We start from the raw sequence: 7,440 nt of genomic DNA on the forward strand, positions 1-7,440 counted from the left end.
TCCCTACTTCCAGCCACCCCTGAGGCGTTGCCAGCCAGAGCTCTCTGAAGGGTAAGAGAGCCCAGGAGCCAGGCCCACTCTCACTCAGCAACTGGTGACAGCCCCATGCCATCACCAGAGTGGCATTGATCACAGGATTCCAGAGCTCGGAAAGTCTACGTGGCCCCCTCCTCCCTCTGCCCCATAAGGACATCCCCAAAGTCAGGGGGTAGCCTGTGGCTTTGCAGATGCCCTGGCTTTAGAGGTGACAATGAGTGCTAGGGGAAGGACCCCTGGAAGGAGGGAAATCTGACTCAGAGGTTCAGAATGTCCCCTGAAGTCATGTCCCTGTGCCCTGCCTCTGCAGCCCGTTCTCTGGGCTGGGGCTCAGCCATACACCCCACCCTCCACATGGCAGTAAGTCTGGTCGCTCCTGCCCACGAAATCTCTCTTCCCTCCAGCCATCCATCCACATTTCCTCAGCTGCTCCCCCGCCAGGCCGGGGTCACCTCGTGCCTGGACTCCTCTCTGTATGCTGTGTTCCCTTCCACACGCCTGGCTACCTTGGGCAAGTTACTGACTCTCCGTGTGCCCTGCTTTTCTCATCTGGAGAAATAATAGTACCCCCCACATAAGGAATCGCCCAAGATAATGCACGTAAAAGAACAGGCCCATAGGACGCGCTCGGTAAATGTTAGCTACGGTCATTACTATGAGCCATCTGCTCGGGTCACTGAAGTGATCGTCCCAAAGCACAGCGCTCATTCTCCTGCTAAATGACAATGACGCTGATCATTCTAACACTTACTGAACACTTCTTACGGGCATGGCCCTCCTCTCAACACTCTGCAATGGCTCCCCGTCGCCCCAAAGAAAATAAGGCCCATTTTCCACACCTGCCCCCTTCTGGTCCTGCCCAGCCTTCCAGCCTACCTGTTGGCACGTCTGCTTCTCCTCCACAAAAGCCCCTGCAGGAGGCAGCCAAGCTCCCTGTGCCCTGACACATCCTGCCCGCTAGACCCAGGCTCAGCACTGCCCTCCTTGGCATCGGCCCCCTTTTTGCCTGCCCTTCACACATTCTGGGGCTGAAGCTCAGAGATCTCCCAGGATTCCCTGCGAGGGGAATGGCCTTCCACCTTGGTCCTCAGTGGGGACGGGTGGGAGTCAGGGGTTGGTGCCGACACGCTCCTGACCACCTAGAAGTGTCCGTCTACCCCCGGAAGGGACCTGGGAATGGCACCAGCCCCTCCCTGCTCACATCTGTTCCTCAGTGAGGGCTGCCTGTCTCACCCTCAGTGGTCAGCTCAGACTACTGAGTGTTGTTCGTGTGCCCAAATCTTGCCTCCCTGGGAGAAAAAAGCCTCATAAGAAGGATTTCCCCAGGCTTTGGGGAGACCCCCAGGCATGTCCCCAGCCTGCAGTTGTGCCCACCGTGACCTCTGCTCCACCGAATGCTCAGACCCACTGAGTGCTGGAGGCAGGTGCAGCCCCCGCCTGTCTGCCAAGACTCAGGGAGCACACCTGCTGGAGATGGTACAAGCTGACCAAGCCACCTGCCCGGGACCCCTCCAGTTTTAAAGTATGTGACACCTGGGGCAGCGTACTTCATTTCTGAGTTCTTTATTCTCGTCTGTAAAGTGGAAACAATGATAGCTCCTCCCAGAGCAGATTATATGACATTTTAAATTGCAGAGTGCCTTGTTCAGACCTCACTCACAGGGGGCCCTCCACAGCTTCTCCTGTGCCTGTCACTCAGTCCAAGGCCAAGGTTCCCTCTGCTAAACTGACAGCAATGCAAAAAGGGAATTTCAGGACCTTTCTCAGATTAAAAGTGAGTCTGATTCCTTCGTTCACCCACATGAACCAAGAGCCCCCGTTGCTCCCGTGGAGCCCTGAGATTGGCTTATTGCACCGAGGGAGCACCCCAAGAGTTTGCCTGCCATGACAGCTGAACACGAGGGGTACAAAAAACAGCATGGTACATCTTGTCCTATTTGGGGACCTTGCCAGTCTCCCTCAGGACAGGCAGTGTGCTTTGTCACTTGCCTGCCAGGCACCCTGTCGTTCCCCTTCATGTCCCCTTCTTAACCCATCAATGTGGTTCCTCCTCCTAACAGCATCTGGCATTAGAGCCTTGCCCTTGGGGTCAGGCATTGGGCTTTGAATCCCAATAGCAACGGTGGGATACAGGCAGTTGTGCAAACCAGTCTGTGGTCACCAGCCCCCACACTGGTGTCCACAGAACCACACCTACACGAAGAATCCTCTTATACAAAATCAGGACCAACTGGTGTGGCCAGTAGCACATCGCAGCAGTAATGGTGTGTGAGGGCCGAGGCTGGGCTATGAATGGCATCTCAGCTTCCATCTTGGTCTCTTGGCTCACCCTCTGTGGGACAAGCCAGCTGCCGGGTTATGGGGACATATAAGGAAAGGCCCCCATGGGGAGGAATTGAGGCCTCCCATTAACAACCAACGCCCACCTGCCAGTGATGTGAGTGGGTCACCTTGGAAGCAATTCCTCCGGCCCATGTCAGCCTTGCGAATGTCCTAGCCTGGCCAAGCATCCGACTTGGGGTCCTGAGGAACCCAGTATAGACCACCCAGTCAAGCTCCTCGACCCCTGACCCATAGTCACTGACCGTATTGCTGTTTTAAGCCACTCGGTTTTGGGGTGATTTGTTACGCAGCACGAAATAGCTAATACACAGACCAATCTCAGCTTCTCCATTCTGTAAAATGGAAATACTAATACCGACTTTATAACACACTAAAGAGAACATGAGATGATGTTTGCCTGGCACGTTGCGGGTGTTCTGAGTGGTGGATGCTATTGTTATCATTACCGAACTCGCTCCCTCTCCCCCCCCAACCCGGAGGCTCCAGAGGAGGCTGGGCATCTTCATGTGCTCTCCTCCCAACCCCTTGGAAAGCGCAGGCTCCATCTTCACCCGCTCTTCCTCCACCACAGGAGCAGACCCTGGGCTGGCGTGGGTGTATGTGGGCCACGGCGGTGAGCTCCAACCAGAACTCTGCGGTGGGTTCCGCTCACATTTCTAAGGGTGTTCAGGGGTGTGTGTTTGCGTGGCCTTTGAAGGGCCCCAAATGTGATAATTACATACTTGTTAGCTCTGTAAAATAACAAATCTGGAATCTACACTCTGGAACCAATGGATTTCCTGCTGAAATGAGTTCAAGGGGTGCCCTGACCAGCATTCCCGGTAAGAGCCCTGCCCCACGAGGCCTCCCAGACCACCCGGCCCGCCCGCATCCAGCCTGCAGCTCCTCCGCCCCTCCGCTCGGCTCTCCACCTCCTGGCTCCAGAGAGCAGATGTGCTTCGTGTTGTTGCTGTTTTCATGTTTTCTTGCCATCCGCCCTCTGGGTGGGGGCCCTGGGTTTCCACTTAGTGTCGGGAGCTTCCTCCTCCCCCTCTCCCACCAGTGAACCCCAGGCTTGCAGCTGAGCTTGGCGGCTGCACGATGCTGGTGGGTGGAGCCATCGTGACCTCCCCCTGGAGCTTCCCATGATGCCTGTGGACTCTTCCACCTCCGTCTGTCTTCCTCCCACCCCATCCCGAACTCCTCCTGCCCAGGCTCAGCAACAGTCACCAGATCCAAGTTCCCCGGGCTTGGCTTCCTCTTTCCCCCTTCTGGCTGTTCTCTCTGGAGGGCCTTCCCTCCCTGCCCGCCCCACACCTTCCCCTAGGTGACCCCCCTCACCTCTCAGGATTCAACCTGGAAGCACTCCACGGCCAGCTGTCCCCAGCCTGTCTCATGGCCCCACCACCCCCTGGCTCCTGCCTCAGCACAAGACACGCTGCCGTCTACGTGCCTGGGGCTCTGTGTCTCTCTGGCTGGCGTAGAAAAGCCCTGAGAATACATGGTCCGCGTCTCTGCATCTCTCGCTACCACAACAGCCCCGCCGTGGGCACATGGCAGGCCTTCACTGAAGGCTTGATGAATAAGCGAATGCATAAAATCAATTGATCAAAGGGTGAGAACTGCCAGGAAGTCTAAACCTGTCCCCTTCTGTTGCATACCAAGAAAGAGCTCATTGAAATCTCCCCCACAAAACAACTTCACCCTGATGTGCCATCGCCTGCCAGGGGACCTATTTACCTTCACCAAAGGCTGGAAGGCAGAGGAGGCCCTGGGACACTGCCACCTCCCAGACAGAGCTCCGCCTCTCTGGCCTCTGCCCCATTCCAACCCAACCCTGGAGAGGTGGGTGGAGAGGATGAGCAGAGACATGCAGGTCCAGGGGGCCGCCAGGCCCCAGAAACATCTCTCTGAACACCATCTCACTCCTTCCAGAAAAGGTGAACTCCAGAATCCTTCATCTCAATTTTCCAGGGGAGAAGCCGAGGTATAGACAGGATAAGTGGCTCTCCCCATGAAACAGATCAAATAAACCAAAGAGAAAAAAATAGCTTCCTAATGTCCCAGAAATGTTACCCCAAAGCAGAGTTCAGCCTGGATCGTCAGAATGACAGCTAAGGATGCTGGGTAGCCCTCGCACAAAGCTGCTTTCGCCCCCTTCCTTTCTTGTAAATATCACGGGTGAGGAGGAAGCGCCGGATCTGAAGGTTTATTTACCATTCCTTGGCCTGACCTTCCAGGAAGAATGTCACTAATGAGAAACAACCTACTTGGGCTCCCCAACCCAGAATTTTCATCGGAATCAATTTAGGATTTCAGAGGCTACACAGGCCAAGAGTAATCCCGAGTGTCTTGCCGTCAAAGAAAAAAGCAACTCGGTTTTCCCTGTGTGGAAGGAAGTTCTGTATATGTCACACAAATGTCAGCTCTGAAGTTCCATCTTTCCCGTTGTTCTGCCCACTTCTGGACATCCAGGCGGGGAGACAGGAGCACACCGGCCCTCGCTCGTGTGGCCCAGGCAGAGGGAAGTCAAAAAGGAAAGGAACGCTCTAGTTGGGGCTGTTTTCCCTAATTTAAGAACTGACCTTACAGTTGAGGCTAGAAGCCAGGAAATCTGCTCTGGAGACCAGATTCCATTCTAGTCTCCAGACAATTCACAGCCCAACAATAATTTTTTTTTTTTTCTTCATTGTGGAGGAGACATTCCCATCCCAGCAAAGCGTACATGCTCTGAAGGCAGGGGTCACGTTTGCCTCGCTTTCTGCTGTCCCCCACGGCCAGCAAATGCCTGTCACGTAGGAGGTCCTCTTATTAAATGAGTGAAACAATCAGCCAGCATTTAGAAAGGTGCCTAGAAACAGCCAATAAGTATCATTTTCATTTTGGACATAGTTATTCTCAGCAGGTGGAGAATTTTTTTTTTTTTTCCTGGTAGGACATAGAATTATTTGTATGATTCTAACAGCTCATCTCCCTGGGTCTCTGGACACTACACCAGTGACTAAACGCTATTTTAATTCAACTGGTTATTAAACAGCACGAATGGTGAATGAACTCACAAGTTCTCTTAAAACTCTGCCCCACATCTGGCTGTGTCGGTGGGTCGTAAAACCTCTCAGGTGTTAGACCCTCTGTTTCATTTGGTCTCAGCTTAGCAGAAACCACCCTCCACCTACTGTCCCGGCCACCACAGCTGGGTGTGGCGAGTCTCAATAAATTGTCCCTTGGTGATCAGAAGGGCAGCGGCGCCACTCACTCTGACCCCATCCACTCTGGCCTCAACATCCCTCTCAGGAACGAGTTCTGACATTCCTCTGGGAAAAGGGGGGGGTGAGCTATTGTTTTTACCTGTAAAATGAGGGCCCCTTGATCTTTCACCATCTCTCAGCCCTCCCTAGAAAGAAAACTTAGTAACTCTGAGGTTGCCGTTTTGTTTTCTCTATGCACCTGCCCCATCAAACTGCCCAGACCATACATGGATAAAGATAAGAGTGCACCAGAGGCTGAAAAAGAAGCAGGTGAGGTTCCTCTGAGTCCCCTGTTGTGCATGGTCCTGGAAGAAAACCTTCCCAGGAGGGCAACCCCATCTAATCCAAATGTAATCTGGGGTTTCCTGCTGCTTCAGTTCGATTGGCAACACCATCTCATTGTGGAAGTTAGTTCTGTTCGAAGAGTGGGAGAAGGGTGAGAGGAATTTCTGGGCTTGGGTGGGTCCTTGGGTCTCTTTGCTTGGCCCCAGATTCGGGTCCCTTTAGGCTGAGGTCAGGAGCCTTCCACCAGTTCAGCGATGTCACCCAGAAATCTGGGCTGAAATCTCTGGAGCTCTTACTGATGATAATAAGCTCTGAAATGAACACAGGTCATCTCATCTAGCAAAACAAGTGCTTCTCAAATATCCCTTGTCCGTGTGTGTGGCCCATTTTTGTGATGAGTAAACTGAGGCTCAGAAAGGTTAGCACCTGAGGCAAAACACTTGACCTTTACACGAGACCGCCTTGTTTAGACTGCTGCTGATGTTTTTTTCAAATGTCATACTTCCATCTTCCACAGGAAGCTACTTGATTACTTTGTGGAACGCAAGAGATGTCCTGAATAGACATTAATATACTCCTAAAAAAGTCAACAATGTCTACAGCCCTAACCCAATAACTGTGATTTTTTAAACGGAGGTACAGTTGATTTACTAACCCAATAACTACCGAAAAACCCTTATTAATGACAAAAGCGATCGATACAAGTTGGTTGCCCCGAATTGGGATCCACTGGATCCTACAGAATGGATCCCCCTGGTGAGGCCAGAGAGGAAGCTTAATTCCAAGCGAAGCCTCCTTCTCGGCTGGAAATAGCAGCCCCAGGTGCTCCCATCTCACTGCCCTGGTCTGCAGTCTGTGATTAGGGGCCCTAATGGCCATAATGCCTCCGATGTGGTGTTTAAACCAATAAGGCTTCAGAGAAGTTACGGTATGTTTAATAATGGCTTAATGACTACTTGTGAGATGCAAGGCTTCTGGTTCCTGTTTGGCCTTGATTTACAGCCCAACTCTGGCTGAGGACAGCCAAGAAACCCCCTCTAAGCCTCCAGCGGAAGAGGGAGGTGTTCACACCAGGCCTCTTGGATTCCTTTAAAAATTGAGAATTCAAATGAAATACAAATGATGTCTGACTCCACACCCCTCTCTGGGAGCACTGAAAATAAAAACGCTGTAACCCAGACCTAGGGACTCATGAATTCACACAAGTGAGCCGGGGCCTAGGGCCCTTGGGTGTTTCTTCCCAGATCTTAGGTAGGGTGGAAGTTGTTTCACTTTTCAGAAATTCTAAGCCACTGCCCTAGTCCAATGCTTCCTTTCGGCTAGGAAGACTCACCTCTTGGGAGACATGGTCCTACCTTTGCCTCCCTCCAAAATGGCAGGCCCCGGGGGCAGCAGAGCCCTGAGCACACAATCCCTCTCCACCGGGTCCCCAGGCACTCCCAGCTCATCATCACCTGCAGTCATAAAAGGCATTCACTCCATGCCTCCTATCGAAAGGTAAAAGCCTCTAGGTACTCCTCCACCTGCTCCAAAGGTAACCTCTGCTGGA

The 7,440-nt window shown here is 52.8% G+C and overlaps 1 long non-coding RNA gene across 1 annotated transcript in view; it reads right to left on the reverse strand.

Annotated features, from left to right (window-relative positions):
* The window catches only part of LOC106510199, a 45,173-nt gene that overhangs the window by 31,482 nt on the left and 6,251 nt on the right, over positions 1 to 7,440 (reverse strand). The gene's annotated exons all lie outside the window — the stretch shown is intronic.

The sequence above is a fragment of the Sus scrofa genome, chromosome 4, assembly GCF_000003025.6.
Source record: "Sus scrofa isolate TJ Tabasco breed Duroc chromosome 4, Sscrofa11.1, whole genome shotgun sequence".
Taxonomy (NCBI): Eukaryota; Metazoa; Chordata; class Mammalia; order Artiodactyla; family Suidae; genus Sus; species Sus scrofa.